The following is an 11,928-nucleotide window of genomic DNA, read 5'->3' on the forward strand; positions in this document are numbered from 1 at the left end:
AAGTGTTTAAAAATCCTACCGAGTGGAGAGCAAACCTCCCACTCGGGGGCTTAGCTGCAGTCCAGTACTCGCCTAAGTATTTAAAAATCCTACCGAGTGGAGAGCAAACCTCCCACTCGGGGGCTTAGCTGCAGCCCAGCGCTCGCCTAAGTATCTGAAAATCCTACCGAGTGGAGAGCAAACCTCCCACTCGGGGGCTTAGCTGCAGCCCAATGCTCGCCTAAGTATCTGAAAATCCTACCGAGTGGAGAGCAAACCTCCCACTCGGGGGCTTAGCTGCAGTCCAGTACTCGCCTAAGTATGAGATTCATTCCGCTCTACAAGGATGACGAGGTGCAAGTCGACTGCTACCTTCCCCTTCAGAGCTCCGCCACAAATACAATGTGCGCTCCATCCCGATCCGCAAGGACGCAAGTCGACTGCAATCTGTGCTTCATTCCTACCTGCAAGAGTGCATCACAAGCACTAGCATATATTCCGAGCGAAGAACAATGTTTGTTCGAAGATAAATGTAAACATATTCAATGGCAGACCCAAGTTCAGATAGCATCCTACGGATCCAGAAGTGCTCAGGCATCGAGCCTGTTAAAGTTTATCGGTTACAAAAACCACTCGGCATTCCAAGGCAAATTTAAGGCATCAAGCATAGAAGTGTTTTACTCCTCCGGTGGAGGACTGGAAGGCGCGACAAACTCGTCCAGGTCGATTCCATCTGCAATCCGAGTGGCAGCAGCAACGAAGGTCTCCATGAAAGATTGGAAGTCATGCTTCTTGGTATTGGCCACCTTGAGAGACGCGAGCTTGTCCTCTTGCGCATCCTTGAAGTGAACACGGACCAGAGACAGAGCAACATCGGCACCACACCTGGCAGAAAACTTCTTCCATTCTTGCACTCGACTTGGAACTTCGTTCAGTCGAGTCATCAGAGACTCGAGGTCATTCTGAAGTGTTTCCCCCGGCCAGAGTGATGTGTCGATGCGCGACGTTGCAACCTTTAGTCTAGCAAGATAGTCAACCACAGCAGCAACACGAGACTCCAGTCGGAGCACGTTCATGGCAGCTTCATCCTTCACAGGAGAGTTGATGGGATCCAAGCCTGTCTCCACTCGACTAGTCTCCTCTTCGAAGTTTTGGCAGAATTCTGTAAACACAACCCAAGGATAAGCTAGCAGTCCTACAATAAGTCAATGATTACAAGTCAGTTGGATATAAGGGGTTACCTTCGAACATGAGGAATAACTTCTTGGCGAGCCCTCCCAGATAAGCCTCTAAGTCGTTCTTCTTTCCCACCAGTTCGCTAGCCTTGTCACTCAGGGCTATGTTGTCATTCTTCAGTCTACTGACCTCCTTGTTGGCCGTGTCGAGAGCAGCTTTTAGATTGGTATTCTCCTCTTCAAGTTTGCTGATTGAGGCCAAGTTTTATTCTGCGAGTTTCGTCTTGTCCGAAGCCGCTTTCTGCGCCTCGACGAGGTCATGGTCCTTCTTCTTCAGAGCATCCTTCAGTTTATCTGCAAAATGACAGTGAGATCAGACTCAGGGATGGACAAAAAATAAGGGCAGTCTCAAGGTTCTCACCAAACATACCTTTTGCCTCCTCCTTCGCCTTCGTGAAGTTCTCCTGGACAAGCTTCGGATCAAGTTCGAGCCGGATATGCTTGTTCTCCAACTCAGTATAACGAGCCACAAGCTCGCAAGATTTCTGCGAAATATCAGTCGATAGACATCAAAAATAGGTCACTTTCGAGTTACTAAGAGAAAAATCGTAACATTTCTAAGACTACAACCGAATCAAAATATTCAACAGTAGTCTCGGGGACTACACCCAGTGGGTGCACTCGGCGTGCCCCCACTGGCTCTACCGACTCGGATCGATCAGTCGACCGAAAGAGACAGAAAGTTATGATCCTAAATCATAGCTAACTGCCAGCAGTCAGCCATGGTGTCATCAAAAATAAATAAATAAAAATATGTTCTTCAGACCATAGTCGACTGCCAGCAGTCGACCATGGTCTCGGGGACTACACCCAGTGGGTGCACTCAGCGTGCCCCCACTGGTTCCATGATTCCATTCGACCAGACCGAGTGGAAAAAGTAAAGTGAGGAAGTTCAAAGTATAAAGACTACAGTTGACTGCCAGTAGTCCATCATAGTCTCGGGGACTACACCCAGTGGGTGCACTCAGTGTGCCCCCACCAATCCAAAAATTCAATCGACGCACCCAGTGGGCGTACAAATACTAAGATATTCAGAAAGAAAAGTTTTCAGGTACCATATCCTAATAGAACAAGCAGTGATCAGCTAACCTGGGCATTGCTCTGAAGAGCTGAGCTTGCATCATAAGCTGCTTGGTTGGCGTCTCGGATCGCCTTCACCTGCTCCATCATCACCCCCGCCTGGCATATAGCTTCCTTAGAAGCACCTGCTTGGTCTTCTGGGACGTGGTGTGTGGAGAAGAGGGAAGGCGGATCAGCACTCGACGACGAAGGGCGGGCACTCGTCAGCGGCACCACAAAGGACACGGTAGCCTGAGTGACGTTGCCTCCCTCCGGAACCAGCGTCTCAGATGCTGATACAACCTGAGCAGTCTTGCCGGCAGACGTCTTCCTATTCCTCCTTTGCCTCAGCGGCTCCTCATCGTCATCATCGGGGAGATCAGGGACATGAGGTGGGGCTACAAGAAAGATTCCAAGTTAAAAATGAAGATCCAATCGACTTAAAGCGAAACCATAGAGATCGTACCAAGGTTGGAGGTAGCAGCATCTTCCATTTCATGGTCCTCGTTCCTGGCTGAGGTCTCAGAGGTAGCAGCACTGCAGATCCCAGAAATCAGTCGGTTAGCTAGCGAGTCGACCAAGAGTTTACTCATGCCAAACAAGAAAACACAAGTTCTGCCATTACCCGGAAATAGTGGGAATCACCATCCTCATCTTCGGCAGGGCCTTCGTCAGTTTTGATGACGCTGCTCGGGGCTGCTTCGACGCTTTCTCGGTCGGCGCCGGAGAGGTCGTCCGAGGACGTTTGGTCGACTGCCCAACAGGCACGGCCGCCTTTCCACGCTCGACTGCGGGGTCATGGGTGAGCTTGGATCGTCTTTCAATACAGGAAGGCTCGACTTCCTCCTCCTCTTCCTCCTCCTCTTCCTCACCAGAGTCGGCATCTTCTTCATCCTGCTCGCCATCGGATTCCCACTCCTCCTGACTTTCACCCCCGCTCCCTTCCTCTTCCTCGGTCTGTTCTTGCACCCCGTTGGGCATTGAATACATCTCGGTAGTGACCTGGAGGACAACAAACAAGACAAAAGTCAGTCGACTGAATGGTAGCAAAACAGAATGAAGGAAACAGGATCACGGTCGGAGATACGTGATTAGACCTTGTCTGGTTCGTATGACAGGTCGAGTGGCGGGATCCTCCTGGCTCCACGGGGGTTATCTTTGTTCCCTATGATGGCAGTCATCCACCTTTCCAGTGTGGCATCGTCGACCTCCTCTGGGTGGACCCTAGTGGTGTCCTCAGTACCAGAGTACATCCACATCGGATGGCCTCGATATTGAAGTGGCAGAATGCACCGTCGAAGGAAAACCTCCAGAAGGTCCATGCCAGTCACCCCGTCACGGATGAGCTGGACTACATGCTCTACCAACACCTTAACCTGAGCCTTCTCCTCCGGGACCACCTTTAGAGAGGACGGCTTGTTCACTCAGTCCATGGAGAAAGGAGGGAGTCCAGTCGACTGCCCTGGCATCGGCTAGTCTTGGCAGTAGAACCAGGTCGACTGCCACCCTCGGACTGACTCGGGAAGGATCATGGCTGGAAAAGCACTTTTACTCCTCATTTGAACCCCAAGACCCCCACACATCTGGATTACTTGGGTTTTCTCGTCAATCGGATTAGCCTTTTTCACCGTCTGAGAGCGACAGGTGAAAATGTGTTTGAAAAGGCCCCAATGCGGCCGACAACCCAAGAAGTTCTCACACAAGGACACGAAAGCGGCGAGATAAACGATAGAGTTGGGTGTGAAGTGGTGGAGTTGTGCCCCAAAGAAGTTCAGAAATCCCCGAAAGAAAGGGTTGGGCGGCAGAGAAAACCCGCGGTCGACGTGGGTAGCTAAGAGGACGCACTCACCCTCCTGAGGCTGCGGCTGCCACTCCTTCCCCGGGAGCCTCGCAGATCCATGAGGGATCAGTCCCTCATTAGCCAGGTCGTCGAGGTCTTTCTGGCGGATAGTCGAGCGGATCTAGTCTCCCTGGATCCAGCCTTGCGGCAGACCGACCCGCGACGAGGATCCGCCCCGACTGGTCGCCCTTCCCTTCGCCTTCGCCGTCGCCTTCTTCGCCCGCTCCAAAGCCGCCGTCTTCTCCTTCACCATCATCGTCGGTGAAGTGCGCAAGGAGCAGTAATGCGGGGATGGAGGCGAGGGCAGCGGGCGAGTTTGAGGAAGAGGGAGAGGAGAATGAGGGCGCACTGTTTAAAAAAACCCCGTACGGCGCCTTATATGGGGTTGCTTCCGAGTGACTAACTGGTAGGCCCAGACGATCCTGTCAAATCCCACAACAGTCGCGCGCGTGATACGTGACGAAAAAGGTGGCGCAAAGATCGAGGCGTCCCTGCCTTATCCCATCCGAGTACCGCAGTCTCCTTCGCCTCGCGCGCTTCCCGAAATTTAGATCCCGCTAAATCCGCGAAAGACAGAACAACTTGTCAGACTGGAGATTTCCTCCGATCCGTCGCTGGAAATCTTCAAGTACAGAAAAGTCACTCGACCAATACAAAGAATGGATCAGGCGACTGAAAAAGAAGTTGGTGCCATCACCTAAGGTCATTGATCCAGAACAAGACATACTCATAGCACAAAAGATGGGTCGGAAGATTTCTCAACTCCTTCCTCACTCAAACCTCGATCCATTCGGGGGCTAATGATGAAACCATGTACCTAGGGTAGGGTCATGGACCTATCCAAGGTACCCTCCCCAATGACATCTCTAGAAGAAACTACCTTTCAGTCGACCTGGAAGGATTCCACTCGACGGACTCGAAGACACTCGACCATGAAGCCACTCACTCGACCGCCAGAAGATCTAGAGTCACTCTGCACCCAAATGGTCTGTTATTAAGTAGTCTTTATGGTCATGATAGCACTTTATGTAGGGCGTTACAAGTAATGCCAGGCCTTAATGTACTTTAAACCCTGCATAACTGAGGGCCGGAGGGGTCTGGCAGACTCTATATAAGCCACCCCCTCCTCAGTGTAAAGGGTTCGCACCCCTGTAACTCATACGCATATAATCCAGTCGACCGCCTCTGGGCTCCGAGATGTAGGGCTGTTACTTCCTCCGAGAAGGGCCTAAACTCGTAAATCCCTTGCGTATACAACTACTCAACAACTAGGATCTTGCCTCTCGATACCTACCCCCTTTCTACTGTCAGACTTAGAACCACGACAGTCATTGCCGTTGTCGAGGTCGCGTCTTGCAGAAAAGTCTGTCAGAGGATGCTAGGTGTCCATCTTGTGGACGAGGTAACGGCGGTGTGTTGATGATGATGGTGATGTAGGGTAACGTAGTAATTTCAAAATTTCCTACGCACACGCAAGATCATGGTGATGCATAGCAACGAGGGGAGACTGTGATCTACGTACCCTTGTAGATCGCAACGGAAGCGTTGACACAACGTAGAGGAAGTAGTCGTACGTCTTCTTCTCGATCCGACCGATCCAAGCACCGTTACTCCGGCACCTCCGAGTTCTTAGCACACGTTCAGCTCGATGATGATCCTCGGGCTCCGATCCAGCAAAGCGTCGAGGAAGAGTTCCGTCAGCACGACGGCGTGGTGACGATCTTGATGCACTACCGACGCAGGGCTTCGCCTAAGCACTGCAAAAATATGACCGAGGTAGAATATGGTGGCAGGGGGCACCGCACATGGCTAAGGAACGATCTCAATGATCAATTGTGTGTCAAGAGGTGCCTCCTGCCCCCGTATATAAAGGGGCAAAGGGGGAGGGGTGCGGCAGCCATAGGAGGAGTCCTACTCCCGCCGGGAGTAGGACTCCCCTCCAATCCTATTCCAAATAGGACTCCCCAAGTGGGGAAAGAGAGAAGGGTTGGCCGGCCACCTTCCCTAGTCCTAATAGGACTAGGGAAAGGGGGGGAGGCGCGCAGCCCATGGGGCAGCCCTTTCACCTTTCCACCAAGGCCCATGTTGGCCCATTTGGCTCCCGGGGGGTTCCGGTAACCCTCCCGATATTCCGGTAAAATCCCGATTTCACCCGGAACACTTCCGATGTCCAAACATAGGCTTCCAATATATCAATCTTTACGTCTCGACCATTTCGAGACTCCTCGTCATGTCCGTGATCACATCCGGGACTCCGAACAACCTTCGGTACATCAAAATGCATAAACTCATAATAACTGTCATCGTAACGTTAAGCGTGCGGACCCTACGGTTCGAGAACAATGTAGACATGACCGAGACACGTCTCCGGTCAATAACCAATAGCGGGACCTGGATGCCCATATTGGTTCCTACATATTCTACGAAGATCTTTATCGGTCAGACCGCATAACAACATACGTTGTTCCCTTTGTCATCGGTATGTTACTTGCCCGAGATTCGATCGTCGGTATCTAATACCTAGTTCAATCTCGTTACCGGCAAGTCTCTTTACTCGTTCCGTAATACATCATCTCACAACTAACATATTAGTTGTAATGCTTGCAAGGCTTATGTGATGTGTATTACCGAGAGGGCCCAGAGATACCTCTCCGACAATCGGAGTGACAAAACCTAATCTCGAAATACGCCAACCCAACATGTACCTTTGGAGACACCTGTAGTACTCCTTTATAATCACCCAGTTACGTTGTGACGTTTGGTAGCACCCAAAGTGTTCCTCCAGTAAACGGGAGTTGCATAATCTCATAGTTACAGGAACATGTATAAGTCATGAAGAAAGCAACAGCAACATACTAAACGATCAAGTGCTAAGCTAACGGAATGGGTCAAGTCAATCACATCATTCTCCTAATGATGTGATCCCGTTAATCAAATGACAACTCTTTTGTCCATGGTTAGGAAACATAACCATCTTTGATAAACGAGCTAGTCAAGTAGAGGCATACTAGTGACACTATGTTTGTCTATGTATTCACACATGTATTATGTTTCCGGTTAATACAATTCTAGCATGAATAATAAACATTTATCATGAAATAAGGAAATAAATAATAAATTTATTATTGCCTCTAGGGCATATTTCCTTCAGTCTCCCACTTGCACTAGAGTCAATAATCTAGTTCACATCGCTATGTGATTAACACCAATAGTTCACATCTTTATGTGATTGGTTCACTTCTCCATGTGACTAACACCCAAAGGGTTTACTAGATTCAATAATCTAGTTCACATCGCTATGTGATTAACACCCAAAGAGTGATCATGTTTTGCTTGTGAGAAAAATTTAGTCAACGGGCCTGCCAAATTCAGATCCGTATGTATTTTGCAAAATTCTATGTCTACAATGCTCTGCACGGAGCTACTCTAGCTAATTGCTCCCACTTTCAATATGTATCAAGATTGAGACTTAGAATCATCTGGATCAGTGTCAAAAAACTTGCATCGACGTAATCCTTTTACGACGAACATTTTGTCACGTCCATAATCGAAAAACATATCCTTATTTCACTAAGGATAATTATGACCGCTGTCCAGTGATCTACTCCTAGATCACTATTGTAGTCCCTTGCCAAATCAGTGCAGGGTGTACAATAGATCTGGTACACAACATGACATACTTTATAAAACCTATGGCCAAGGCATAGGGAATGACTTTCATTCTCTTTCTATCTTCTGCCGTGGTCGGGCTTTGAGTCTTACTCAACTTCACACCTTGTAATACAGGCAAGAACTCTTTCTTTGACTGCTCCATTTTGAACTACTTCAAAATCTTGTCAAGGTATGTACTCATTGAAAAAACTTATCAAGCGTCTTGATCTATCTCTATAGATCTTGAAGCTCAATATGTAAGCAGCTTCACTGAAGTCTTTCTTTGAAAAAACCTTTCAAACACTCCTTTATGCTTTACAGAATAATTCTACATTATTTCCGATCAACAATATGTCATTCACATATACTTATCAGAAATGCTGTAGTGCTCCCACTCACTTTCTTGTAAATACAGGCTTTTCCAAAAGTCTGTATAATACCATATGCTTTGATCAACTCATCAAAGCGTATATTCCAACTCCGAGATGCTTGCACCAGTCCATTGATGGATCGTTGGAGCTTGCACATTTTGTTAGTACCTTTAGGATTAACAAAACCTTATGGTTGCATCATATACAACTCTTCTTTAATAAATCCATTAAAGAATGTGGTTTTGACATCCATTTGCCAGATTTCATAACATGTGGCAATTGCTTACATGATTCGGACAGACTTAAGCATCGCTACGGGTGAGAAAGTCTCATCGTAGTCAATCCCTTGAACTTGTCGAAAACCTTTTGCGACAAGTCGAGCTTTGTAGACAGTAACATTACCATCAGCGTCAGTCTTCTTCTTAAAGATCCATTTATTCTCAATTGCTTGCCGATCATTGGGCAAGTCAACCAAAGTCCATACTTTGTTCTCATACATGGATCCCATCTCAGATTTCATGGCTTCAAGCCACTTTGCGGAATCTAGGCTCATCATCGCTTCCTCATAGTTCGTAGGTTCATCATGATCTAGTAGCATGACTTCCAGAAAAGGATTACCGTACCACTCTGGCGCGGATCTTACTCTGGTTGATCTACGAGGTTCAGTAGTATCTTGTTCTGAAGTTTCATGATCATTATCATTAGCTTCCTCACTAACTGGTGTAGGTGTCACAGAAACAGTTTTCTGTGATATACTACTTTCCAATAAGGGAGCAGGTACAGTTACCTCGTCAAGTTCTACTTTCCTCCCACTCACTTCTTTCGAGAGAAACTCCTTCTCCAGAAAGTTTCTGAATTTAGCAACAAAAGTCTTGCCTTCGGATCTATGATAGAAGGTGTATCCAATAGTTTCCTTTGGATATCCTATGAAGACGCACTTCTCCGATTTGAGTTTGAGCTTATCAGGATGAAACCTTTTCATATAAGCATCGCAACCCCAAACTTTAAGAAACGACAACTTTGGTTTCTTGCCAAACCATAGTTCATACGGTGTCATCTCAACAGATTTAGATGGTGCCCTTTTAACGTGAATGCAGCTGTCTCTAATGCATAACCCCAAAATGATAGTGGTAGATCGGTAAGAGACATCATAGATCGCACCATATCTAATAAAGTACGGTTATGACGTTCGGACACACCATTACATTGTGGTGTTCCAGGTGGCGTGAGTTTGTGAAACTATTCCACATTGTTTTAATTGAAGACCAAACTCGTAACTCAAATATTTGTCTCCGCGATCAGATCGTAGAAACTTTATTTTCTTGTCACGATGATTTTCCACTTCACTCTGAAATTCTTTGAACTTTTCAAATGTTTCAGACTTATGTTTCATCAAGTAGATATACCCATATCTGCTCAAATCATCTGTGAAGTTCAGAAAATAACGATACTTGCCGTGAGCCTTAAAACTCATCGGACCGCATACATCAGTATGTATTATTTCCAATAAGTCAGTTGCTCGCTCTGGAGAACGGAGTCTTAGTCATCTTGCCCATGAGGCATGGTTCGCAAGCATCAAGTGATTCATAATCAAGTGATTCCAAAATCCCATCAGCATGGAGTTTCTTCATGCGCTTTACACCAATATGACCTAAACGGCAGTGCTACAAGTAAGTTGCACTATCATTATTAACTTTGCATCTTTTGGTTTCAATATTATGATTATGTGTATCACTACGATCGAGATCCAACGAACTATTTTCATTGGGTGTGTAACCATATAAGGTTTTATTCATGTAAACAGAACAACAATTTATTCTCTTACTTAACCGTATTATAATAAACATGATCAAATCATATTCATGCTCAACGCAAACACCAAATAACACTTATTCAGGTTCAACACTAATCCCGAAAGTATAGGGGAGTGTGCGGTGATGATCATATCAATCTTGGAACTACTTCCAACACACATCGTCACTTCACCCTTAACTAGTCTCTGTTTATTCTGCAACTCCCGTTTCGAGTTACTAATCTTAGCAACTGAACTAGTATCAAATACTGAGGGGTTTCTATAAACACTAGTAAAGTACACATCAATAACATGTATATCAAATATACTTATGTTCACATTGCCATCCTTCTTATCCGCCAATCACTTGGGGTAGTTCCGCTTCCAGTGACCAGTCCCTTTGCAGTAGAAACACTTAGTCTCAGGCTTAGGACCAGACTTGGGCTTCTTCACTTGAGCAGCAACTTGCTTACCGTTCTTCTTGAAGTTCCCTTCTTCCCTTTGCCCTTTTCTTGAAACTAGTGATCTTGTCAACCATCAACACTTGATGCTCTTTCTTGATTTCTACCTTCATCGATTTCATCATCATGGAAAGCTCGGGATTCGTTTTCGTCATCCCTTGCATACTATAGTTCATCACGAAGTTCTACTAACTTGGTGATGGTGACTAGAGAATTCTGTCAATCACTATCTTATCTGGAAGATTAACTCCCACTTGATTCAAGCGATTGTAGTACTCAGACAATCTGGGCACATGCTCACTAGTTGAGCGATTCTCCTCCATCTTTTAGCTATAGAACTTGTTGGAGACTTCATATCTCTCAATTCGGGTATTTGCTTGAAATATTAACTTCAACTCCTGGAACATCTTATATGCTCCATGACGTTCAAAACGTCTTTGAAGTCCCGATTCTAAGCCGTTAAGCATGGTGCACTTAAACTATCAAGTAGTCATCATATTGAGCTAGCCAAACATTCATAACGTCTGCATCTGCTCCTGCAATAGGTCTGTCACCTAGCGGTGCATCAAGGACATAATTCTTCTGTGCAGCAATGAGGATAAACCTCAGATCACGGATCCAATCCGCATCATTGCTACTAACATCTTTCAACACAATTTTTTCTAGGAACATATCAAAATAAACACAGGGAAGCAACAATGCGAGCTATTGATCTACAACATAATTTGCAAAATACTACTAGGACTAAGTTCATGATAAATTAAAGTTCAATTAATCATATTACTTAAGAACTCCCACTTAGATAGACATCCCTCTAATCCTCTAAGTGATCACGTGATCCAAATCAACTAAACCATGACCGATCATCACGTGAGATGGAGTAGTTTCATTGGTGAACATCACTATGTTGATCATATCTACTATATGATTCACGCTCGACCTTTCGGTCTCCGTGTTCCGAGGCCATATCTGTATATGCTTGGCTCGTCAAGTATAACCTGAGTATTCCGCGTGTGCAACTATTTTGCACCCGTTGTATTTGAACGTAGAGCCTATCACACCCGATCATCACGTGGTGTCTCAGCACGAAGAACTTTCGCAACGGTGCATACTCAGGGAGAACACTTCTTGATAATTTAGTGAGAGATCATCTTATAATGCTACCGTCAATCAAAGCAAGATAAGATGCATAAAAAGATAAACATCACATGCAATCAATATAAGTGATATGATATGGCCATCATCATCTTGTGCCTGTGATCTCCATCTCCGAAGCACCTTCATGATCACCATCGTCACCGGCGCGACACCTTGATCTCCATCGTAGCATCATTGTCGTCTCGCCAATCTTATGCTTCCACGACTATCGCTACCGCTTAGTGATAAAGTAAAGCATTACATCGCGATTGCATTGCATACAATAAAGCGACAACCATATGGCTCCTGCCAGTTGCCGATAACTCGGTTACAAAACATGATCATCTCATACAATAAAATTCAACATCATGTCTTGACCATATCACATCACAACCTGCCCTGC

Source organism: Triticum dicoccoides, chromosome 5B, assembly GCF_002162155.2.
Source record: "Triticum dicoccoides isolate Atlit2015 ecotype Zavitan chromosome 5B, WEW_v2.0, whole genome shotgun sequence".
NCBI classification, from domain to species: domain Eukaryota; kingdom Viridiplantae; phylum Streptophyta; class Magnoliopsida; order Poales; family Poaceae; genus Triticum; species Triticum dicoccoides.